Raw genomic sequence first — 27,216 nt, 5'->3', positions numbered from 1 at the left:
GGTAGCCAGGAAGAGTGCAGATAGACGGGGAGGCCTACAACTCCACCTGGTCAGGGGAGCTTCTGTTTGCTCGCAGACTGACTAGGCCCCTTATGCTAGCCAGTACTCCTGGGAGGGTCCGCCTTATTATCACCAGTAAAGACCCTGAACTGCACTGCAAAGACTCTGAGTCGTTCCTGCTACGCCCGTGCACCATCACTCCCATCATCCACATTCCCTGCCCTGAGGCTATACTCTTCCCGTGGAGAGTTATCCCATCCTTTGCTGCGCACACCACACCAGCCTCAGCGGTCTGCCTCGCAGCGGCAGTACACCCTGACCGCAATCCACGGGTGGCGTAGTCGGACATTAAACCACAAAAACCCTATAAAAGACTGCCACTGGTTTGACCACCCTGAGCCACGGGACCGGGTCACCACCACGGAGACTACAACCCCCAGAGACCCGGCTCCGGGTAACCCACACTCGTGCACACACGGCCCTGGCGGCGCGTCAACTTTGGCGTAGTCGGCAGGATTGTGACCAACCCGTCACAAACGGGTATTGCGTTCCTGAAAAAGACTTTGCACTTACCTGAAAAAGAGTTTTCCCGCCATCCGGAGCCGTTTCCCGCCATCTTCAGTCGTCTCCCGCCATCTTCAGTCATTTCCCGCCGTCTTCAGCTGTTTTCCCGCCATGGGACGCCATCTTCAGGACGCCGCGCGGGAAGAAGAGGGGCGTGGACGCCGAAAGCGCGCGAGAGCTGAAGCCCCGCCCTACGCACCGACGCTGCGCAAGGTCCTGGAAGGAGAGAGAGCGACGCTGACGTCACCAGGACGCGACGCAAGGTCCTCCACCCCAACGAACGCCAGCGGAGCCGCGGCCTACGGAAGAGGATCGACGGAAGATAGGCCACATTTAACTAGGGGGGAGGAAGATGACGGACACGGAGGGACCCTCTACCACCAGCGCGGCCACTGCCGCAGTAATGCCGTTCACAATGCCATACATCCCCGGAGCGGCCTGGCTGCCCCAATACTCAGGGGAGTCGCATACCCTAAGCGACTTTAAAGAGAGACTGTACAGCCTATTTAAAGTATACCCCCTGACGGAGGGACAGAAAGTGAGCATATTGATAGCCCAGCGTGAAGTAAAGTCCTGGTCAGTCCGGGACAAGGAGACCGTAAAAGAGATCTTGGCCCGTCTGAAGGACACTTTTGACACCCGCACCTCAGCCGAGATCAAAATGAGATTTTATGGGTGCAAGCAGCAGGCCCAAGACAGTATAAGAGACTATGCTTTGAGTTTGCAAGAGGCCCTGGGAGCCATTAAACAGGCTGTCCAACGCCCACCGAACCCAGTTACGTGCAATGGCCTTGCAGAACCCTGGTTTAGACTTTGCAAAGTTCAAAGACAGGGCCATCCGGGTGCTCCGAGAACCGGCACCGGGTAGAGCTGTAACCCACCGGCGCCCTGCTATTACCTATCATCAGGAGGCGGCGCCCTTGTCTACAGAGTCTGTAGGAGCTGGTGCGCAGGCTTTGGACAACAACCCGGCTACAGACCTGCACTATCAGGTCCAAGAGCTGACTAAAAGCGTAGCCGCGCTAACCAGAACTGTGCAGTCTTTACAGGTCTCTCCTCCAGGAAAGATCCAGCTGGCTTCCGGACCGGAGGACGTCCCATGGCGCCGACAGAGGAGGATCCCATCGTCCAGAGGAAGACCCAGCAACAGATACAACGAGGAAGGACAACCCATCTGCCGCCGCTGCGATCAACCCGGACATATGGCAAGGTACTGTCATTTAAACGGGCACAACCTGGGGCAGAGGGACAACCCCCAGGCATAAGATCATCAGGCCCCTCAAACTGGCGAGATAAATATGTAGGGGGACGTCCAGTCTTGCCTGTGGTACTGGATGGCATTCCAATGAGTGCCCTACTAGACACTGGGTCACAGGTAACTACCATCCCTTATGTGCTCTTTAAGCGGTACTGGAATGACTCGGACATAACCCGCTACCCAGATGACGACCTGAGTATCATCGCCAGCAATGGTCAGCCCGTGCCGCAGGTGGGATTCAAAGAGGTGACCATTAAAATCGGTAAAGTTGAACTGGCGGCACAAGGACTGATTATTGTGGACATTGACCGTCATGAGAGTCACCCTAAAATAACCTTGGGAACTAACGTGATTGAAAATTGTCTTGCAGAGATAATTCTCATTTTACAGCAGGTTGCCAAGAACGCCAGTTCCAGCCAGCAGCGTGTTCTCCAAAAAGAGATCCGGGCACTGATGAAACGGCAACAAGTGGAACTATGTGGTGGTGAGTTTGGTAGCGTGAGAATGTGTGACCCGTTCCCTATTGCCATGCCCCCGAAAAGTGAGATGATGATCTGGTGCCGGGCAGCTATTGGTCTGAGAGGTAGAGACTACCAAGCAATGGTGGAACCCGTTTACTCAGACAGTAGGCCCACCATTTTGACAGCACGGGGGGTGGTCGATGTACGCCATGGGAGGGTACCTGTCCGCATCGTAAATATCGGGGAGAGAGAAGTACACCTGCCCCGGTATGCCACGCTAGCCAAATTGTTCACCATAAACCAAAATTCTGTAAAGGCCGTAGAACCCTTGCCTCCATCTCAACCAGAGGAAGGTAACGGCTCTAAGAAACAAATGGAGGACTGGTGTCAGCAACTGCATTTGGGTACTGACTCCACTCCCTCACACCAAAAACAGGGAGTCTACCGGGTGGTTCAGGAGTACGAAAGAGTCTTTAGTAAACACCCGCTAGACTTCGGGCGAGTAAAGGGGGTAGAACATCACATCCCCACAGGAGACCATCCACCCATAAAGGAAAGATACCGACCTGTACCCCCTGCACACTATCAGCATGCAAAGGGGATGTTGCAGGACATGAAGGAGGCTGGGGTAATCAGGGACAGCTGTAGCCCCTGGGCAGCTCCACTAGTTCTAGTGAAAAAGAAGGACAACACAATGAGAATGTGTGTAGACTACAGAAAGGTCAACTGTATCACACACAAAGATGCGTACCCGTTACCTAGAATAGAAGAATCTTTAGCTGCATTAAAATCTGCTAACTTCTTCTCCACTTTGGATCTTACTAGCGGGTACTGGCAGGTTCCTGTAGCAGAGGCAGACAAGGAGAAGACTGCATTCACCACCCCGATGAGTCTCAGCGAATTCAACTGTATGCCGTTCGGGCTCTGCAACGCACCAGGAACCTTCCAGCGGTTGATGGAATGCTGTCTGGGACATCGGAATTTCGAGACGGTCCTGTTATACCTGGATGATGTCATAGTTTATTCCAAAACCTACGAGGACCATCTGAAACACCTGGCAGAAGTGTTTGACGCCCTGGCAAGCTACGGCCTAAAGGTGAAACCCTCCAAGTGTCACCTGCTGAAACCAAAGGTGCAGTACCTGGGACACGTGGTGAGTGCTGACGAAGTGGCTCCGACCCCGATAAGATCACCGTGATTAAAGACTGGCCAAGACCTTCCAGCATAAAGGAAGTGCGGCAGTTCCTCGGGTTGGTAGGCTACTACCAAAGATTCATTCCCGGTTTCACCAAAATGGCAGCTCCTATGCAGGACCTCCTGAGAGGTCAATCCAGGAAGGCCAAAAACCAGAAGCCGCCCTTCAGGTGGGAAAAGCTGGAAGAGGAGTCCTTCCGCCAGCTGAAGATGGCCCTCACGGGGGATGAAATTCTGGCGTACCCTGACTACGGCCAGCCCTTTATCCTCCACACGGACACGAGCAACATCGGGCTAGGAGCCGTACTGTCCCAGATCCAGCAGGGGAAAGAACGGGTAATTGCTTACGCCAGCTGAAAACTACGGCCCACAGAGAGAAACCCTGAGAATTATAGCTCATTCAAGCTAGAGTTCCTGGCAGTGGTGTGGGCAGTGACCGAACGTTTCAAGCATTACCTTGCCTCTTCCAAGTTCACCGTGTACACGGATAACAACCCGTTGACACACCTGGACACTGCAAGACTTGGTGCCCTGGAGCAGAGATGGATGGCCCGCCTGTCCAACTATGAATTCACCATCAAATACCGGGCGGGACGCTCAAATGCCAACGCGGATGCCCTGTCCAGAATGCCAAACTTACCGGACGCAGGGGAACATCCAGAAGAACTGGAAGAAGTTGAACTCCCTGCGTTCCACCGTCATGGGATTACCCTGTATTCCCACCGTGTAAGGGACAGGCGCTCTGCTACGTTCAATCCCTTACCCCACTACAGCAGGGCGGAGACACAAGACAGTGATCCCGCAGTCCGTCTGGTGAAGGAAATGCTGACACAGGCTGATGCCCGTCTTGACCCAGACGCTCCGGAGGAGACCAAGCAACTGTGGAAGGAGAAAAGTAAACTGTTTCTTTACAAGGAGAAGCTGTGCCGGAAAATGGTCAACTCTAGAACACATGAGCTGACCTGGCAGGTAGTGGTCCCAAGACGAGACGCGGCTATGGTTCTGGAGGCATACCACGACGGAGCAGGACACTTCGGATGGAAGAAGCTGGAGTTCTTGTTGCGTGGACGGTTCTACTGGGTAGGCATGAGAGGAGCCATCGAGAGGTGGTGCAGAGACTGTGGCCCGTGCAGCCTAAGAAGAAGAGACCGTGCCAGCCAGAAGACTCCCCTGCAGCCCATCATCACCAGGCAGCCACTGGAACTGGTAGCCCTGGACCATGTGAAACTGGCTCCAAGCAAATCTGGGTACGTCTACGCCCTCACCATCGTAGATCACTACTCCCGGTTCATGGTGGTGGTCCCTGTCAAGGACTTAACGGCTCAAACAGCAGCTAGAGCCTTCCAGCAGCACTTCTGCCGTCCACACGGGTATCCGGAGCAAGTGTTGACTGACCAAGGGTCAGCCTTCGAAGCGGAGGTCTTCCAAAAGTTCTGCAATCTGTATGGCTGCAGGAAGATAAGAACAACGCCCTATCACCCTCAGACCAATGGACTATGTGAGAAAATGAACCAGGTGGTGATAGACTTGCTAAAAACGTTGCCCCTGGAAGAACGCAGTCTGTGGTCTGAAAAACTGCCTGATCTGGTGGACTTGTATAATCACATCCCCGTAGGTTCCACCAACTGTACCCCGGCTTACCTAATGAGAGCAAGACCTGGTAAGCTGCCTATTGACCTGGATATGGGAGTCCTGACACCTGAGGACACCTCGCCAGAGGCAGACTGGGATACAGAACGGCAGCAGCAGTATCGGAAAGTACAGGAGAGCGTCGAGCGAAGTCTGTCTCAAGCAAGAGAAAGGCAAGAGAAGACTTATAACCAGCATGCTCCCGCTGTTCCCCTGGTACCTGGAGAGCAGGTCTTGAAGAGAAAGAGGCGGCTCCACAAGTTGGACGACCAGTGGGAGAAGGACCAGTACACAGTACTGCCCTCAAGCCATGATAATCCAAAAGTCTGCATAATCAGTAAGGATGGAGGAGAAACCACAGCCATTGTTTCCAGAGACCACCTGAAAAAGTGTCCCGAGCAGCTGCAAAGCCCTTACCAAGATCAAGAGAACCCTCAACCCGCAGAGGAAAGGGAAGAAATGATCAGTACCGTACTCGGAGACTTTCCCCGGTCCTGGACTCAAATTAACAACGCGGCCGTGGTACCCGTCCTCACCTTTCTCCAGCCAGCCCCTCAAGGGCCTACAGAAGAACAGGTAGTGTCGGAAGAGCAGCCGGCCCAGGAGGCAGAAGAATCCATACCAGCAGCCCAGGAGAATCAACCCTCTGCTAGTAGTGAGCCTGCCGTGCCCCTAGTAAGCCAAAGAGTATGCAGAAAGCTGCCAGACCTACCCGCAACACCTCCTACACCCTGTGGTGCAGAACCAGATAGTGGGTTACGTAGGTCCACCAGGAGCACTAGAGGACAGATGCCCGCTCGCTGGAGAATCTAAACTGTAATGTGAATTTACCTGTAAACTGCAAATGTTGAAAATGGTTTATGTTTGTTGCCTGTTTATTAATTATGTTTCTCTAGTTACCCTTCAGGTTTATTTGGACTGACAGGTTAAGGACGCTGAATAACCGGAACTACATTGTAAATAGTTGCACTTTGTGCCTCTTGCGAAGACGGCCACGGAAGAAAAACCAGTCTGGCATGGTCTCGTGTGGTCCAAAGTAGTTCGCTTCGCCTTGCAGCCAGGCCCAGGGCCAACGTTTGGGGTTTGCTTTGGACAGGTCCCCTACTCCGTTCTAAAACTTCACCTTGGGTGATATGGACACCCGGTTACGGAAATGCCGTGACCATCAAGACAAAATGTACTTTTTCCTGTTAGTGTTTATACCCTGTTATATTATGTTTCAAAAATGTGTTTAGTCCCGGAGTACTAAATTTCACTAAGGGGGAATGTGGCACCCCAGGGGTCTGGTTGCCACAGTGATAGAAATATCACGTCTGGGAGCAAGTGGGAGGTTCCCTGGTCAGGAGCCCTTGAACATGCAACACCTCCTGTCCCAGACCAGATAGGGGAGGAACCTGCCCTATATAAACTGGATCTGGGGCGGGGTTAGTCAGTCAGAGCCTGGAGTTTGTTCCAGACACAGGGACAGTAACAGCGAGGAGCTCTGTAGGAGCAGGAGCTGAAGACCAGGGACTTGAGCTAAGCGGAGTTCGTCCTGGCAGAAGACACTAAGACCCGGACACAGGAGTCCGAAGCTGTGGGGACTTATATATACCCAGCAGCAGAAACCCGCTGGCAGGGGATTTCAGGTCCTCTGGCCATAGAAGCCCGAAGGCTCAGTCACAAGCAAGGGACCAGCACCGCCATCGAGGAGCGGAGGCTATCAGAAGGCCCCAAGTCACCAGCCATACGGGTGAGCACCACACGGTACACTCAGGGACGTGGGCTACTTCCACTCGTTTACAGCAAGGTAGCCAGGAAGAGTGCAGATAGACAGGGAGGCCTACAACTCCACCTGGTCAGGGGAACTTCTGTTTGCTCGCAGACTGACCAGGCCCCTTATGCTAGCCAGTACTCCCGGGAGGGTCTGCCTTATTATCACCAGTAAAGACCCTGAACTGCACTGCAAAGACTCTGAGTCGTTCCTGCTGCGCCCGTGCACCATCACTCCCATCATCCACATTCCCTGCCCTGAGGCTATACTCTTCCCGTGGGGAGTTATCCCATCCTTTGCTGCGCACACCACACCAGCCTCAGCGGTCTGCCTCGCTGCGGCGGTACACCCTGACCGCAATCCACGGGTGGCGTAGTCGGACATTAAACCACAAAAACCCTATAAAAGACTGCCGCTGGTTTGACCACCCTGAGCCACGGGACCGGGTCACCACCACGGAGACTACAACCCCCAGAGACCCGGCTCCGGGTAACCCACACTCGTGCACACGCGGCCCAGGGGGCGCGTCACAACAAAAAGGGATGAGGGGAAGGAAGCACAGACACTAGGAAAAGGGGGAGTGGAGACCCCTAAGCAGATCTAATGACACCCTGCCTACCCTACTGTCCCTATATTGGTTCCACACCAATCGTCGAGCAGGAAATCTAAGGCCTGTATATCCCTAGAGCTAGGCCCTAGATAGGGAGGGGGTGAGCACTGGTCACTGTCCACTATAAACTAAAGACAACAAGTGAGACAAACAAAGGAGGAAAACGTAGCTTGAGCAGACACCAGAGAGATAACACCAAACATCCTACAAGGGCACCAGAGAGGAAGCTAGCCGACTGCTGTAGTTCCAAGCTTTCACAAGGGAAATATGAATATCACCGGTGACTCACTTCAGCAGCAGACTGAGAGTTTATAAACACTCAGACCAGGTGTGTCAATCAGAGCAGGAGGGAGGTTGCCGCTGGGTCCAAAAGTGAGAAGGATTTAGGAAGATGTCTGCAATGCCAAACCTTCTGCAGCCAGATGCACAGCGACTGTCACATCGGACACACCTGGTGTCTCTTGCAGCAGGAGTGCTGCAAGAGGCAGTTCAGCGCGATGGCTCAAAACTGGGAGGAGCAAAGTGAGTAGGACGGCGTGCGAGTCACCGCCGTGATAATTTCCCGATCATTACACCCTCTCCTTTTTTGGCCAATATATCTTCTCAGCACCAAAGCCCTTCCGATTAACTAAATAGAAGGTCCTTCCCTGAACCTTCCTAGAGTCCAGAATGTCATTTACTTCAAACACATCCAAGGGAGTGTGGAATTTAGAGAAGCAATTCAGAACCACTGGTTTCAGGAGCAAGATATGGAAAGAATTTGGAATCTGTACATTCACCAGGAGCTGAAGACTGTAAGTCACAGGATTCATTTGTCTAAGGATTTTGAACTGACCATGATACCGAGGGGCAAATTTATAGGAAGGCACCTTCAGGCAAATATTCCAGGAAGATAACCAGACTTTATTTCTAGGTTGGTAATAAGGCATAGAACTTCTCTTCTTGTCTGCATGAGACTTCAGCTGAGACACGGCCTTAAAGAGGAAGGTCCGAGTTTGCTGCCAGATTTGGAAGAATTTGCCATATGAGGAATCAGCTGCTGGTACCCCAGAAGAAGCAGACATCGGAGAGGGCACAAAAGGATGCTGAGAGTATACAACAAAAAATGGAGGTGCTCCAGAAGACTCCCCAACATGGTTGTTGTAGGAAAACTCTGTTCAGGGAAGTAACTGCACTCAATCATACTGATGGGCAGAGATAAAGTGGTGTACGTAGTTTTTGAGAACTTGGTTGATCTGTTCCACTTGCCCATTGGTCTGAGGATAATACACAGAAGCGAAATCCAGCAGGAAACACTGAGACCATGGAAAGGAAACACATGCTGAAAAAACTGCATGACAAGCTTGGAAGCAGAGGGAAGGCTGACCAGAGGAATGAAGTGAGCCATCTTGAAGAACCAGTCCACCACGACCCAGATGGTGTTGAAACCCTCAGATCGGAACAGATCCATGATGAAATCCATGGCTGTGTGTTGCCAGGGGACGGAAGGAACCGACAGAAGCTGAAGGAAACCAGCAGGCTTGTTCCTGGGATACTTGTTTCTGGCACACAGTGGACAGGTGGTTACAAAGTCCCGAACATCCTTGAAAATCAGCTCAGTAGACTTACTGTAGTGTGAATATAAAAATGGCTATTTTTGAGTCCATATTGAAATATATAGAATGTATTCAAACCAGCACTGGATGCTCTGGTTTGGTTATATATTTACAGACAGATAAGGCTCATTCTGTTTAACTTTACTTTGTATTTACTTGATGTTTAGACACAAGACAATGTTAATAGTAACAATATCTTGAGGATCGCTTATTCACAATGTCTGAAGCATCTATCACAAATAGTCTTCTGTTTATTGAGGGTTACTGTAAAGCATGAAGATTTACATAACCTTTTGTGTTTAGTTACTTACTTGATTCCTAAGAGCTTTTAAATTGTGTACGTTTATTGTTCACAATTGTCCATGTAAGAGCCTATATCTGATTCACCTTTTTGTCTACAGCTGGCCACTGTGGGGGCAAAGGTGAATTAGACTTAGTAGTGTACATTCACTATATAAGGCCAGAAAAAATATTGCTGAGCACAAGCTTTTTGGACCTGTACTGATGTGTACAGTGTTGTGATACCTGCCCATGCAGTGTTGTAAGACTTCCATGGGTTTCTCTGTCTTGGTGAAATTGCTTCTCTGATATTCCAGACTGATGTTTAAAAGCCCCTTGGTGATGACGTGAGTATATGTACGTATGTACTGTACTTAACTGTATGTACAGTAAACATATACAAAAGTGTACGCAATATCATACCATTCCTTTAATTGTGTATATTATCTTTTAAATCAACTATTATAAATAAAATTACATTACATCAGAAGTGGTTGCCTTCTTTACAGCCGTATCCGAACCTTAGTGTCAAAAACTTGGCAAAACACTTACACATGTCAACATGGCTGGCCAGCTTGCATTCGTGTCCCCAGGACAGAATTCTCCTCCTCCTATCCTATTGTAGGAACAAAGGTCTTACCTGGAGGGATGTCTTTTAACAGAACAGGAGCTGCTTCAATAATCCTATCCGGGTTAATAATGTGCTGTGATTCCTCCTCAGAATCAGACATAGTAACCTAGTAACATAGGTTGATTAAAGAGCTAGGTCCATCAAGTTCAACCTTCCTCCCCCAATTGTACATTTTGTGTAATTTAACTGTAACCCACAATGTTATGTGTATCAAGGAAATCATCCAGCCAATTTTTGAAAGCTGTTATAGTGTCTGCCTTTACTACCTCTTGTGGTAGGGCATTCCACAGTCTGACTGCTCTGACTGTAAGAACCTTTTCCTGTTTAGGTGTCAGAATCGCCTTTCTTCCACCCGTAATGAGTGCCCCCTGGTCCTTAGTATGGTCTTTGGAAGGAATAAGTCATGTGCTAGTCCTTTGTACTGATCATACATATATTTACTGTATACATGTAAATGAGATCTCCTCTGAGGCATCTTTTTTTCTAAGCTAAACAAGTTCAACTTTTTCAACCTCTCATCATATGAGAGGCCTTCCATCCCTTGTAATAATCTAGCTGCCCGCCTTTGAACTGACTCTAACTTCTGAATATGCTTTTTAAAATGTGGAGGCCAAAACTGAATCCCATATTCTAGATGTGGCCTCACCAGTGATTTATAAAGGGGCAACGGTACATTGGGATCGTAGGATTTTATTTCTCTTTTTATACATCCTAAAATCTTGTTTGATTTTGTGGCTGCTGCTTGACATTGAGTACTGCTGCTCAGCTTACTTGTAACCAGAATACCCAAGTCCTTCTCCTGTTCTGTAGTCCCGCATATACTCCCATTTAATGTGTATGCAGCAATAGGATTACTCCGTCCTTGGTGCATTACTCTACATTTATCAACATGTCAAAAGGATCGAGACAAAGAATACACTTTAATATTATTCTCCGCAGGACGGAAGTGCAACTCAAAGTCGAAAAGGGTATAGAAGAGTGCCCACTTGTCTTGACAAGGATTTAACCATTGGGTGGTCTGAAGAAAGGTCAAATTCTTATGGTCCATGTATATTATTACTGGAGAACTGGGGCCTTCCAGTAGAGGTCACTATTTTTCAAGCGCCATCGTAATGGGCAGTAATTCATGACCCCCAATATTATACATTCGCTCAGCCAGTGAAAGCAGCTTAGAGAAAAAACACAAGAGACAGACTCCTCTGAAGAAGTTCTTTGCAGAAGAACTGCCCCAACACCAATAGAGGAGGCATCCAATTCCAGGAGAAACTGTTTGTTATGATCAGGGTGGTGCAGCACTTGCAATGGCCCTTTTCAAGTGCTGGAAGGTCGACACAGCTGACTCAGACCAGATTCTGGCATTAGCCCCCTTTTTGGTTAAAGAGGAGATGGGTGCCATGAGGGACAAGAAGTGCAGAATAAATTGTCTGTAGAAGTTGGCAAAATCCATGAACTGCTGGATGGCACACAAGCCTTGGGGACGAGGCCAGGAAAGGCAAGGAGGGTATTTCGAAGACACATTTGGACAACTTGGCAAACAATTGTTCTTCCGTAGATGCTGCAGAACCTGATGGACATGTCTTCTATGGGTAGATCAGGAGAGAAAATCAGGATGTAGTCCAAATACACGACAACAGAAACAAAAATGAGGTCCTGGAAGATGTCGTTAACGAATTCCTGAAACACGGTGGGCGCATTGCACAGACCAAAGGGCATGACGAGATACTCATAGTGACCATCACGAGCACTAAAGGCAGACTTCCATTCGTCACACTTGAGAATCCAAATAAAGTTATAAGCCCCTCATAGATCCAATTTGTTTAAAATCTTTGCCCACGGATTCTGTCAAATAATTCAGAAATGTAATATAGCAGGGGTAACTTGTTCTTTATGGTGATTTTCTTAAGGCGCCGATAGTCAATACAGGGATGTTGGGAACCATCCTTCTTTGTCACGAAGAAGAAGCCGGCACCGGCAGGAGAAGAGGACTTAAAGAATGAATCTATTGGCTAAGTTTTCTTTGATGTACTCCAACATGGCCCAAGTCTCTGGTAGAGATAGGGGATATACCCAACCCCGGGGTGGAGAGGTGTCCGACTGAAAATCGATGGGACAATCATAAGGTCTATGGGGTGGCTAGACCTCTCCCTTCTTTTCACAAAAGTCATCTGCAAAGGCACGATCATAGGTGGGCAGAGAAGAAAGGTTTGAAGGCACAGTCGGCAGAGACTTGGGCAAGACTTGGGCACAAAACGGTCCCCACTAAAGCACGTAGCCGGTGGACCAGTCAACAAGCGGCACGTGTAAGTGCCACCACGTTAGGCCCAGAAGAATAGAGTTTACTGATTTAGGTAGCATGTAGAAAGAAATTCTTTCGGAATGCAGGGCTCCTATCTGCAACGTGACTGGCAGCATGATATATGGGATAGGCTCTCCAAGGAGTTGTCCGTGAATGGAGTCGATAGCCAGGGGATGATCTAGCTGTTGTGTAAGAAGCTGAAGTTGAAGAACGAAATCCTGATGGAGGAAATTGGCAGTGGAACCCGAGTCTAGATGGGCTGTCGTGAAGAGAGACCTCTCTTCCCAGGTCAGGGTGACCCCGGTCAATAGTTTTGGAACAATCTTTCTCACCTAGGGTCATCTCTCCTACCAACCATAGGTGCTGGAGTTTCCCGCTCGGCCTCCTCACTGGGCACTCACGAACATAATGCCCTTTGCCTCCACAGTGATAGAGTCTATTTTGTTTTACTATCGGCCATCTTGTTGTGGTTTGCTGGCTTCTAGTCTTTTCCTCTGGTGCTGGGTTTCTTGGTCACGTGATCTCTGCACTCTTTATTACCCAGCACCTGGCTCCCATTCCCTGCTGGACATCAGTGTTGTAATGCTCGTGCTCTGGCTAAGTAGCCTTGTTTAGTTCTTCTTGCTTTGGACTATTGTTATCCTGGGACTTCTTGTTCCACCAGTTTTGTTTCCTTTAATTTTCGTTTCTGCAACTAACTTTTCTGTTAGGAGGTCTCCTGCTTTTGCTCCCAGTCCTTAGATCTTTTAGGAACCCCTTTCCCCATCCTACAGGTCTTCGTTTGAGTTCAGTGAAGGAGTTGCAGGAGTGGGGCTATTCATAAGGAATAGGGCACCCACCCCAGCGTAGGGTTAATCTGAGTCTCAGTGCAGGGACAGCTTTTCCCTCCTATTCCATAGTTTTAAGTTGCAGAACATAACACACAGTACATGGACTTGTTCTCTCTATACCTGCACTGTCGCTCTTATACAGAATGTTTGGCCCGCTCAACTTGCATTGGCTCTATAGCAAGTGTGGCTTGCGACAGCAAAGGGTACTAGAAGGTTGGAACCAGCCTGGGTGGCCTTCTGAAGTGAGAATATACTTGAGCTTGTTCTAGAGCTCGATCATATAAACGAAGATCAATCCTCTTAGCCAAGTGTATAAAGGGAAACCAGAAAAGATGGTAGACCTCTCCTTTACAATTCATCCTTAATACGAACAGTCAGACCCTGCCTGAAGGTCGCCACCAGGGCTTCTTCATTCCAAGCCAGCTCCACAACTAGGGTACGGAAGCATAACGCATACTGAGCCATGGTGTCAGCGCCTTGTCTTAGAGTTAAAAGGGACGAGGAGGCTGAGGAGGTGCGGCCTGGTACCTCGAACACAGCTCAGAACAACTCCAGGAACTTTCCTAAAACGCAGGTCTCTGGACAAGTCAGGGAAAATCCTGTAGCTGAGTTGGCACCACATTGATTGCCTGCATCAGCTGGTTTTGACGCTCACATTGAGAACAGACTTTCTCCTACAGGACTTGTCAGTGGGGTCCACAGCCTGAACTTACTGTGTGATGGTAGTGGGTGGACACATTGCCCACTGGCTTCCTTGTCTTCACTAGAGCCTCTGATGGTGAGGATAGGCTTGGGCCCTTAGTGTAGTCACCAGGTGCCACTCCAGGGCAGTGCCGGACCAGCAGCAGCTGACCTGCAGGTCAAGGCAGAAATGCAAGGCAAAGATGACGAAGACAGAGATGTGGTCTGACAGTTCGAGGTCAGGGCGGGCTGCACAGGTTAAAATTACAAAGTTTGGGCCAGGAGCAGAGAGATCAGACAAAACGGGTAAACAAGTCGGGTCAGTAACAGGAAGGTCAAAACAAGAATGCACCTAAACAGGAAACTGGAGACTAACTGCAACAGAACCTAAGTTCAGGCGAGGTATGGAGGGAGGAGCTGCCTAATATGTCCCCTGCTGGCAGAGGATAGGCTAGGGAAGCAATACTCTGCAGGACACAGGGGGTTAAATTCCTACAACTTCCTGGCAACGCCTCCCTATAGCCAGGTGGATACTCTCCAGCCTCATGAGGATGCAGCAGTACTGGGAGTGCTGCAAAAGGCTGTTCAGCGCAATGGCCCAACCCTGGGTGGTGTAGAGAGGTGAACGCTGTGAGTAGAAAGGTGCTGAGAAGGCATGCGAGTTACCGGCATGACACTAACTACTACTTACCTATTCACTTTTTTTAAGCCACTGACATAGTCAATAAAAAAAACAACAATCTTTGGCATTACCATAATCGTACTCAGACGGAGAATCATGTTGCAAGGTGTATTTACCTAAAAAAACAAACTATAAACATGGTACCCAAAAAATGCCAAAATTGCATTTTTTCCACCATTTTACCTCACTTCCAAACTTAAATTTTTTCCCATTACTCAGTACATGGTATGGTAAAATAAATGACGCCAATCAAAACTACAACTTATCCCTCTAAAAACAATCCCTCAAAGTCGATGAAAAAAGTTCTGGCTCTTTGAAGAAAGAGAAGAAGAACTGAAAGAGCAAAAATGAAAATTGACTGCATCTTTAAGGGGTTAATATTTTGATCCCAACATAATTTTTTCGGGGTAAAAACTCTTCCTTTGTATTAAAAAGAGGTTAAATATTCTTTCTTATTTTATTTATTTTTTACAAATACAATTTTGTGGGGACATAGTAGGCTGAAAAAAAGACCTCTCTCAGTTAATTAATTCTTTAACCCCTTAAGCCCCGAGGGTGGTTTGCACGTTAATGACCAGGCCAATTTTTACAATTCTGACCACTGTCACTTTATGAGGTAATTACTCTGGAACGCTTCAACGGATCCCCCTGATTCTGAGACTGTTTTTTCGTCACATATTGTACTTCATGATTGTGGTAAAATTTCTTCGATATCACTTGCGTTTATTTTTGAAAAAAACGGAAATTTGGCGAAAATATTGAAAATTTTGCAATTTTCAAAATTTGAATTTTTATGCCCTTAAATCAGAGAGATATGTCACACAAAAGAGTTAATAAATAACATTTACTTTACATCAGCACAATTTTGGAACCAAAATTTTTTTTTGTTAGGGAGCTATAAGGGTTAAAAGTTGACCAGCGATTTCTCATTTTTCCAACAAAATTTACAAAACCATTTTTTAGTGACCACATCACATTTGAAGTCACTTTGAGAGGTCTTTATGACAGAAAATACCCAAAAGTGACACCATTCTAAAAACTGCACCCCTCAAGGTGCTCAAAACCACATTCAAGAACTTTATTAACTCTTCAGGTGCTTCACAGGAATTTTTTGAATGTGGAAGAAAAAAATGAACATTTAACTTTTTTCACAAAAATGTTACTTTAGACCCAATTTTTTTTATTTTCACAGAGGTAACAAGAAAAAATGGACCCCAAAATTTGTTGTGCAATTTCCCCTGGGCACGCAGATACCCAATATGTGGGGAAAAAACACTGTTTGGGCGCACGGCAGGGCTCGGAAGGGAAGGAGCGCCATTTGACTTTTTGATTGTAAAATTTGCTTGAATAATTAGCGGACTCCATGTTGTGTTTGGAGAGCCCCTGTGTGCCCAAACATTGGAGCTCCCCCACAAGTGACCCCATTTTGGAAACTAGATCCCCCAAGGCACCTATTTAGATGCATAGTAAGCACTTGGAACCCCCAGTTACTTTACAAATTGATTCGTAAAAATGAAAAAGTGAAAAAAAAAACACTTTTTCATATTTAAGAATCAATTTGTGAAGCACCTGGGGGTTCCAAGTGCTCACTATGCATCTAGATAGGTGCCTTGGGGGGTCTAGTTTCCAAAATGGGGTCACTTGTGGGAGAGCTCCAATATTTGGGCACACAGGGACTCTCCAAATGCAACATGGTATCCGCTAACAAATTGTCGGCTCAAATTGTTAGCGGACATCATGTTGCGTTTGGAGAGCCCCTTTGTGCCCAAACATTGGAGCTCCCCCACAAGTGACCCCATTTTGGAAACTAGACACCCCAAGGCACCTATCTAGATGCATAGTGAGCACTTGGAACCCCCAGGTGCTTCACAAATTGATTCGTAAAAATGAAAAAGTGAATAAAAAACACTTTTTCATATTTATGAATCAATTTGTGAAACACCTGGGGGTTCCAAGTGCTCACTATGAATCTAGATAGGTGCCTTGAGGGGTCTAGTTTCCAAAATGGGGTCACTTGTGGGGGAGCTCCAATGTTTGGGCACACAGGGGCTCTCCAAACGCAACATGATGTCCGCTAACAATTTGAGCCGACAATTTGTTAGCGGATACCATGTTGCATTTGGAGAGTCCCTGTGTGCCCAAACATTGGAGCTCCCCCACAAGTGACCCCATTTTGGAAACTAGACCCCTCAAGGCACCTATCTAGATGCATAGTGAGCACTTGGAACCCCCAGGTGTTTCACAAATTGATTCATAAATATGAAAAAGTGTTTTTTTTTCACTTTTTCATTTTTACGAATCAATTTGTGAAGCACCTGGGGGTTCCAAGTGCTCACTATGCATCTAGATAGGTGCCTTGGGGGGTCTAGTTTCCAAAATGGGGTCACTTGTGGGGGAGCTCCAATGTTTGTGCACGCAGTAGCTTTCCAAACGCAACATGGCGTCCGCTAACAATTTGAGCCGATTTTCCATTCAATTTGTTAGCGGACACCATGTCACGTTTGGAGAGCCCGTGATGTGCCTAAACAGTGGAGCTCCCCCACAAGTGACCCCATTTTGGAAACTATACCCCTCAAGGATTTTATTAAGGTGTATAGTGAACATTTTGAACCCAGAGGTACGACACAGAATTTGTTTACATTAGGTCATCATATTGAATAAGTTGTCATTAGTCTTGAGCGCAAGTGCTCGCTACTTGAGTTTGCATCGGGTACTCAGGTATGCACCATGTACAGCGTGTGCTCGAGTGACATGCTCGAGTCCCTGCTCCGCATGTTTCACGGTTATTAGACACCCAAAAAAAACCATGCGGGGATCGCTCGTGCATGGCAGGCAATCCCCGTAAAGTTTTTTTGGCCGCGAAGCATATGGGGCAGAGACTCGAGCATGTCACTCAAATACCCACGATACTCAATGCATACCAGAGCACCCGATGCAAACTCAAGTAGCGAGCACTTGCGCTCAACACTAGTCGCCATATCGTCATCTTTTTTCTTACTTTTGAAAAAAATCCCAACCCCATCACAACCCTAACCCCAACCCTAACCCCAACCCCAGCCCTAACCGTAGCACAACCCTAACCGTAGCACAACCCTAACCGTAGCACAACCCTAACCCTAGCACAACCCTAACCCTAGCACAACCTTAACTCCAAACCCAGCCCCAACCCTAGCCCAATCCTAACCCAAGAGTTTATTTTTGACGCCGTTCCTCGTGCGGTATAAGTGATTAGACGACTTTATTCTTCGGGTCGGTGTGATTACAGCAATACCAGAATCATATGGGGTTTTTATGACTGACAGCTGTCACACACAAAAAGACGCATTTTTTGTAAAATCTAGTTTTTGCAACGCCATATTTTGAGAGCTATAATTTTTCCAGATTTTGGCAGACAGTCATGTGACGGCTCTTTTTTGCGGGATGAGTTGACGTTGTTATTGGTGCCATTTTCAGGCATGTGACATTTTTTGATCGCTTTCTATTCCGATTTTTGGGAGGCAGAATAAACAAAAACCAACAATTCAGGAATTGTTTTTTTTTTTTTATTCTGTTCCGCGTGTGGTAAAAGTGATAAGGCAGCTTTATTCTTCGGGTCAGTACGTTTACAGCGGTACCACATTTATATCGTTTTTCTATGTTTTGCACTTTTACATAATAAAAGCAATTTTATAGAAAAAAATATTTTTTAGCATAGCTTTATTCTGAGAGCTATAACTTTTTTATTTTTCGGCTGATGGAGCTGTATGTCAGCTTGTTTTTTGCGGGACGAGATGACGTTTTCAGCGGTACCATTTTTATTTATATTCGTCTTTTTGATCGCGTGTTATTCCATTTTTTATTTGGCGGTATGGTGATAAAGCATTGTTTTTTTGCTTCGTTTTTTTTTTTTTTTTTTTTACCGTGTTCACTGAAGGAGTTAACTAGTGGGACAGTTTTATAGGTCAGGTTGTTCTGGACGCGGCGATACCAAATATGTGTACTTTTATTGTTTTTTTTGTTTTTTTTTATAATAATATTTATTGATGGGTACATTATATTTTTATTTTTGGTGGATTATTTTATTTATTTATTTTTTATATTTTTGCAATTTTTTTTTTTTTTTTCTCTTACTGACAGTTTTTATACTTTATTACTTTGTCCCACTATGGGACTTTCACTTTTTTTTCTCTGATCGCCTGCATGGCACAGGAATGCAGCACCATCCCTGTGTCATACAGGCTATCAGCGCTGCACAGTGAGAAGATTGTTTGGAGATGCACTGAGCATGTCCAAACAATCTTCCTGCTGTCTGGTGACCCGGATGTTGTCATGACGACATCGGGTCGTCATGGCAACACCCGGGAAGCCTTTGCAGACAGCGCTGGAAGCCGGAAGAGGAGGTGAGTATCTGCGATCACCTCCCCTTGCCCCCGCAATGCTGCGATCGGCTGCGATCGACTTCGATCGCAGCATCGCAGGGGTTAATGTGCTGGGAGCGGTGCAGGACCGCTCCCTGTACATAGTACCGGGTGTCAGCTGTGACAATCAGCTGACACCCGGCGGCAATCGCGCCCGCACAGCCTGTGCGCGCGCGCAATCGCGATGACGTACTAATACGGGTCTGGCTCTTAAGTCCCAGGGCACAGACGCGTATTAGTACGTCAGATGTTATTAAGGGGTTAAGGACCAGGGAATGTTTTTTTCCTTTTTCCTTTTTCCTCACCGTCTTCCAAGAGCTATAACTTGTTTATTTTTCAGTTGACTTAGACGTATGAGGCCTTGTTTTATGCGAGACAACCTATAATAATACTATAAAAGAAGAAAAAAAAAATTCCACGTGGGAAGACATGGTAAAAAAAATGCAATACCACCATTGCTCCAACACACACTCCACTTAAATACTGCTGTCAAAGATTGACAGCGGCATCCAATGGTTAGCACTTACGGCCTGAGCTAAAGCAGTTAAAGGCAAATGCTAGCTATGTAATATATCCGGCTTCACAAGCTTGTGGTAGGAACTCCGATCCACACATGTGGACCCGTTCCCAGGATGTTGTTTGCGTTCTATTGCAGGATATGTTTATTCACTTAGAAAATAAAAGATGCTTGTGCGGAAGGCTGACAATGTCATCTGCTATTCTGCAAAGTGTGCATTATAACACTTCACTCAGATGTTTTTTACAAAGGTGTTGGGTCCATTGTTCTGAAAGGAACCATTTGGCAAGAACAAAGTGAAACAGAATTAATTTTATCTGTCTTAAGAAATTTTACCATAAAGTTATAATTAATGACAAAATTGTTTTTATTACCACATCTGTCAATAAGTTCAAAAAGAAAGGTCCCACCGAGATTTGAACTCGGATCGCTGGATTCAAAGTCCAGAGTGCTAACCATTACACCATGGAACCCATTACATTAACCCTATAAAATACTATTTACAACATTGACTAATCTTCTCTAATTATATATTTGTACAACAGGTTTGGTGTTGGGTGCGGCAGCAGAAGCCGCAAATTATTATAGATCTGAGCATGCTATTTCAAGTCACCTGTGATGTCAAATCTTCCTTACGTACTTTTTTTTATCAAAGTCATCCCAAATATCCATATAATCAATTAGCTGTTCACTAAGTGTAAATATAGTACTGACAACTAACATAATATTAGGATCAAGTGCCGAAAATATTAAAAAACTAATGTAAATTACACATAAACAATAATAAATTAATTTAATATATTATAAACAAGTTTACAATCTCTGAAGCAATAGAAACCCTCACTGATGTTAAAGTATTTCTATAACTCGGTACATTTTCAATTTGGTCCCAACAAGTTCCTAGATATCTGGACTAGGCTACATTCATGTGTTTCCATTTTAAGATCCATTAAAAAGGACACTATTTTCCAATGTGTTATCCATTTTGCATCCATTTTGCGAAAACTGAAGGACGTAAACTGTCTATAAACTTTCTTTCTCTATTCACTCTTAACAATGGAACAATGAAAAACTGATGCAAGTCTTTCATTTTTTTATTCATATGTATGTAAAAAACTGTCCGATTTTAATCAGCATTTTGGATCAGATTTTTATCAGTGTTTGGTCTGTCTTTTACATCAGAGATATTCTTGTTTGGAGAAAAAAAATTGCAAAGCTTCTCCTACCCATTAAATAGTTTTTTTTTTTTTTTTAATCAGATCATTTTTATTAATACAGGATATATAACATTTTTTTACAAATCATCTATGAAAACAATAACTTGTACATATATACAGTGGGTACGGAAAGTATTCAGACCCCTTTAAATTTTTTCACTCTTTGTTTCATTGCAGCCATTTGGTAAATTCTAAAAAGTTCATTTTTTTTCTCATTAAAGTACACTCTGCACCCCATCTTAACTGAGAAAAAAAAAACAGAAATGTAGACATTTTTGCAAATTTATTAAGAAAGAAAAACTGAAATATCACATGGTCATAAGTATTCAGACCCTTTGCTCAGACACTCATATTTACAGTCATATGAAAAAGTTTGGGCACCCCTATTATTCTTAAGTTTAATGTTTTCTAAAAATTGGTGTTTTTGCAACAGCTATTTCAGTTTGATATATGTAATAACTGTTGGACACAGTAATGTTTCTGCCTTGAAATGAGGTTTATTGTACTAACAGAAAATGTGCAATCTGCATTCAAACAAAATTTGACAGGTGCATAAGTATGGGCACCCTTATCATTTTCTTGTTTTAAATACTCCTACCTACTTTTTACTGACTTACTAAAGCACTTTTTTGGGTTTTGTAACCTCATTGAGCTTTGAACTTCATAGCCAGGTGTATGCAATCATGAGAAAAGCTACTTAAAGTGGCCACTTGCAAGTTGTTCTCCTGTTTGAAGCTCCACTGAAGAGTGCCATCATGGGCTCCTCAAAACAACTGTCAAATGATCTGAAAACAAAGATTATTCAACATAGTTGTTCAGGGGAAGGATACAAAAAGCTGTCTCAGAGATTTAACCTGTCAGTTTCCACTGTGAGGAACATAGTAAGGAAATGGAAGAACACAGGGACAGTTCTTGTTAAGGCCAGAAGTGGCAGGCCAAGAAAAACTTCAGAAAGGCAGAGAAGAAGAATGGTGAGATCAGTCAAGGACAATCCTCAGACCACCTCCAGAGAGCTGCAGCATCAACTTGCTGCAGATGGTGTCACTGTGCATCGGTCAACTATACAACGCACTTTGCACAAGGAGAAGCTGTATGGGAGAGTGATGCGAAAGAAGCCGTTTCTGCAAGCACGCCACAAACAGAGTCGGCTGAGGTATGCAAAAGCACATTTGGAGAAGCCAATTTCTTTTTGGAAGAAGGTCCTATGGACTGATGAAACCAAGATTGAGTTGTTTGGTCATACAAAAAGGCGTTATGCATGGTGGCAAAAAAACACAGCATTCCAAGAAAAACACTTGCTACCCACAGTAAAATTTGGTGGAGGTTCCATCATGCTTTGGGGCTGTGTGGCCAATGCCGGCACCGGGAATCTTGTTAAAGTTGAGGGACGCATGGATTCCACTCAGTATCAGCAGATTCTTGACAATAATTTTCAAGAATCAGTGATAAAGTTGAAGTTACGCAGGTGATGGATCTTTCAGCAAGACAATGATCCAAAACACCGCTCCAAATCTACTCAGGCATTCATGCAGAGGAACAATTACAATGTTCTGGAATGGCCATCCCAGTCCCCAGACCTGAATATCATTGAACATCTGTGGGATCATTTGAAGAGGGCTGTCCATGCTCGGCGACCATCAAACTTAACTGAACTGGAATTGTTTTGTAAAGAGGAATGGTCAAAAATACCTTCATCCAGGATCCAGGAACTCATTAAAAGCTACAGGAAGCGACTAGAGGCTGTTATTTTTGCAAAAGGAGGATCTACTAAATATTAATGTCACTTTTCTGGTGAGGTGCCCATATTTATGCACCTGTCAAATTTTGTTTGAATACAGATTGCACATTTTCTGTTAGTACAATAAACCTCATTTCAAGGCAGAAACATTACTGTGTCCAACAGTTATTACATATATCAAACTGAAATAGCTGTTGCAAAAACACCAATTTTTATAAAACATTAAGCTTAAGATTAATAGGGGTGCCCAAACTTTTTCATATGACTGTAAGTCATATGCTGTCTATTTCCTTGTGATCCTCCTTGAGATGGTTCTACTCCTTCATTGGAGTCCAGCTGTGCTTAATTAAACTGATAGGACTTGATTTCGAAAGGCACGCACCTATCTATATAATACCTCACAGCTCACAGTGCATGTCAGACCAAATGAGAATCATGAGCTCAAAAGGAACTGCCCAAGGAACTCAGAGACAGAATTGTGGCAAGGCACAGATCTGGCCAAGGTTATAAAAGAATTTCTGCATTACTCAAGGTTCCTAAGAGCACAGTGGCCTCCATAATCCTTAAATGGAAAAAGTTTGGGACCACCAGAAGTCTTCCTAGACGTGGCCATCCAGCCAAACTTTGCAATCGTGGGAGAAGAGCCTTGGTGAGAGAGATAAAGAAGAACCCCAAGATCACTGTGGCTGAGCTCCAAAGATGCAGTAGGGAGATGGGAGAAAGCTCCACAAAGTCAACTATCACTGTAACCCTCCACCACTCGGGCCTTTATGGCAGAGTGGCCCGACTGAAGCCTCTCCTCAGTGCAAGACATATGAAAGCCCGCATAGAGTTTACTCAAAAACACATGAAGGACTCCCAGACTATGAGAAATAAGATTCTCTGGTCTGATGAGATGAAGATAGAACTTTTTGGTGATAATTCTAAGCAGTATGTGTTGAGAAAACCAGGCACTGCTCATTACCTGCCCAATACAATCCCAACAGTGAAACATAGTGGAGGCAGCATCATGCTATGGGGTGTTTTTCAGCTGCAGGGACAGGACGACTGGTTGAAATTGAAGGAAACATGGATGCAGTCAAGTATAGAGATATCCTGGATGAAAACCTCTTCCAGAGTGCTCTGGACCTCAGACTTGGCCAAAGGTTCACCTTCCAACAAGACAATGACTCTAAGCACACAGCTAAAATAACAAAGGAGTGGCTTCAGAACAACTCTGTGACCATTCTTGACTGGCCCAGTCAGAGCCCTGACCTAAACCCAATTGAACATCTCTGGAGAGACCTTAAAATGGCTGTCCACCAACGTTCACCATCCAACCTGACGGAACTGGAGAGGATCTGCAAGGAAGAATGGCAGAGGATCCCCAAATCCAGGTGTGAAAAACTTGTTGCATCATTCCCAAGAAGACTCATGGCTGTACTAGCTCAAAAGGGTGATTCTACTCAAAACTGAGCAAAAGGTCTGAATACATACGACCATGTGATATTTAAATTTTTCTTTTTTAAATTTGCAAAAATTTCTACATTTCTTTTTTTTTCAGTCAAGATGGAGTGCAGAGTGTACTTTAATGAGAAAAAAAATGAACCTTTTAGAATTTACCAAATGGCTGCAATTAAACAAAGAGTAAAAAATTTAAGGGGGTCTGAATACTTTCCGTACCCACTGTATGTATGTTCCATTTGCGTAAATTTTCATCGCCAGCCCTACAAATGGTATATTCCTATGTATTAAAACACTTACTCCTCTGGCATGTGACGAGTAAACTGAATGAAACCCCCTCCCCACCCTTGCCCTCTTCATTAGATGTAATCTGTCATATGTGTTTTGATATGCAGATTATACCAGGTTGGTACTGGTGTAGCCAATCGAACACTGCCCCCCTTTTCACCACATCTCCCAATCCCTTGACATTCCAAGTCACGATATTAAGTACATGTGCCATTCTCATATATATGGCTATACTTAACAGCATATCTCCCGACTCTCAACTGTGCACTCCCATATAATATGACAATTTTACTAGCATTATTTGGACATTTTGTGGTTTCCCTGATGCAAAACCCCTTTTAACAACCTTAGGTATCCATGGTTACGTCCACTGATAAAGTCACACTATGTTAGCTAGTTGCTAGTGGTCGTAACCATGGATACCTAAGGTCCTGCGATGCCTGTACATGAGGAAAGAGAGATAGCAAATCAAAAATACTATACTACATTTCTAATGGGAGATATTTGCTAATATTATTATTACACCTACTACATATTGGGATAGGATCTTGGAGATGGGAATACCCCTTTAACCCTTCCATCCAGTGGAAGTTGGGGCTATTAGATAGCCTAAGTTTGGAAAATAAAACCAGCACTATTTTCCTTTTTTTCCAAAAAGATATATAAACCCAAACAGTTAAGCTCATTCCGCAACACTTAAATCTCCTTAATTATAGGAGATTCCTACATCAGACTAGCTCAGAACTAGTCACAGCATTGAGTAGTAGGAAAAGAAAAAATAGGGGGAAAGAAAAAATAGGGGGAGAGAAGAAGCAGATCCTGGTGGTGTGAATACATAGCCAATGTATCTTCCCTCAGGAGACTCTTCCTCTTCCATTTTCATTTTGCATAGACCATTCATTGGTGTCCATCCAGTCCAGCACCTCCTAGGATTATCAAACACAAACAATTGGATCTTCCCCACTACCATTACTCTAAGACGTACTGGGTATATCATGGAATAAGGAATTTGTTTTGCACGCAGTCTCCTTTTTATGTCCATGAACTGTGCTCTCTTAATCTGCACCTCTGCTGAAAAATCCGGATATATAGATACAGTTGCTCCATTGATGCTTAAAGGGGTTGTCCGGTCAAAAGTGATAAGCCTGCAGTCACTCTGTGTGACTGTAGTCTTAAGAATTTCCCCAGCGGATGCACTGTGCGCTGCGGGGATTCGCCGGTATAAGACTCGGTAACGGAGGGTATGTATACGTTATACATACCCCAGGCCAGTGGGTGTGGCCTCGCTCTCCATACACTTGTATTGAGCGAGGCCACGCTGAATGGCCGGGGGTATGTAGAACGTATACATAGCCTCCGGTCAAGGGTCTCATACCGGCGAATCCCTGCAGCACACAGTGTCTGCGCTTGGGGGATTCATAAGTCTGCTGTCACAGAGTGACTGCAGACTTATCACTTTTGACCGGACAACCCCTTTAAGCATCAATGGAGCAACTGGAGCAACCCACTATCAGTATTTGGTCAGTATTTTTTCCTCAAAAGTAGGAGGCAAAACCAGGCGAAGAACAATCAGAGAAAAGGTATAACAGAAACAAGTCACCAATTCTGCATTTATCACCCACTCCTGGTTTTGGCTCCCACTCCTGAGAAAAAATACTGACCGAATACTGGGCAAATACTGATAGTGGGGCCGTGGCCGAAGAGAGGGCTCCTTGTTAGTGATGAGAGAGCATGCTCGCTACTGCTCGGTGCTTGCCCGGGCATCTCACTGCTCGAGATGCTCAGCGCTCGCCGAGTATTTCCGGGGTTGCTTGGCGGGAGCTCGGGTCCCCTCCCTGCATGTTTGGCGCTCTTTACAGAGTCAATGAATATGCAAGGATTGTCTGCCACCCACTGTAATGCCACAGCCATGTTGGTTATGGCATTACAGTGATTGTCTGGCAGCACAGCGTCATCAGGTCTATATCAGACCTGGCGCGTCAGTCTACTCCGCAATCATACAGTGTAGGGAGAGCTGCTGCTGAGCTAGGGAGAGATTTGCTTGTTTCTAGTTAGTGTAGGTATACCAAACTATATTAGAGATACATATCCATCTCAACTAAGAGTCCTTCTGAGGACTAATCCATCTGCAGAGATATCAGGCAGACAGTATATATAGGCAAGCAGGCAGTGTATATAGCAGACTGCAGTGCACATAACACAAGAGGCTCCATTCCAGTTTTGTCTGCTGCTGTTAGATATTTCTAGAAATAGGCCCAGGTATCAGGGGCCAGGAATAATTTTTGCTTAAAAAGCAATCCAGAGAACACAGTTTTTCTGCGCCTTTTGCTTGTTGGCACTGCAGAATACAGCCAGGTCCTTTCCTTATTACAGTGCTAAAAATCCAGCTATTTAAGACTGTGCTTTCTCCGTCACACGGATCACATATACATTTTCAGAAAATACTGCCATTTCTGGCCTCCATTAAAAATTTGTTTCAGTGTGTCAGTGAAGCTATTGACACCAGTTTGCTGTTCAAACTAGTTAACTACAGGCCAGCTATTTAAAACTGTGGTTTGTCCGTCACAAGGATCACATATAAGTTTGCTCCAAATTCAGTCATTTGTAGTGAGTGTGGAAGATAGTGTTCTCCATTTAAAATGGGCAAGGCACGTGGCAAGGGACGGGGAACTGGACGTGATGGTGATGGTGAGTGCAGTGGGCAAGCTGAAATTGTGCCACAACAAACACCCACATCTTCTCGCTTGACCTTCCTGTCCCAATTAATAGGGGATCGCAGAACACCACTATTGAACACAGAGCAGTGTGAAAAGGTTATTGGTTGGATAGCAGATAATGCTTCCAGTCACTTAGCCACCACCACCACCCAGTCTTCCACACGGTCAAGTCTCAGTAGCCGTGAGTCTGGACCGCATATTCCTCACCCTGATCCTCCTTCCTCCCACCATGCCGAGTGCCCAGAGACAACTGATCCCACACTTGTACACTCCGAAGAGCTGTTAACTTTTTCATCTATAGATTTGGGCCTCTCGCCCGGTCCACTTGAAGCGGGGTAAGAAGAGATCGCATGTAGTGATGCCCAAATATATGAGCAGCCACGGTCACACGAAGATGAAGGTGGGAAAGTGTCACAAGAGGTGGACGATGATGAGA

General features: G+C 45.6%; 1 non-coding gene across 1 annotated transcript; it reads right to left on the bottom strand.

The window, feature by feature from the left end:
* Positions 1-19,778: 19,778 nt before the first annotated feature.
* TRNAQ-UUG (transfer RNA glutamine (anticodon UUG)) lies at positions 19,779-19,850 on the bottom strand. Its single transcript has one exon. It is a non-coding gene; the product is annotated as a tRNA-Gln (tRNA).
* Between the last annotated feature and the right edge of the window lie 7,366 nt (positions 19,851-27,216).

Source organism: Phyllobates terribilis, unplaced genomic scaffold (assembly GCF_046119375.1).
Source record: "Phyllobates terribilis strain yellow unplaced genomic scaffold, ASM4611937v1 Scaffold_1__5_contigs__length_1240528914, whole genome shotgun sequence".
Classification (NCBI taxonomy): Eukaryota; Metazoa; Chordata; class Amphibia; order Anura; family Dendrobatidae; genus Phyllobates; species Phyllobates terribilis.
The sequence above is the reverse complement of the archived record's forward strand: the minus strand, read 5'-3'. Positions and strand labels throughout refer to the sequence as shown.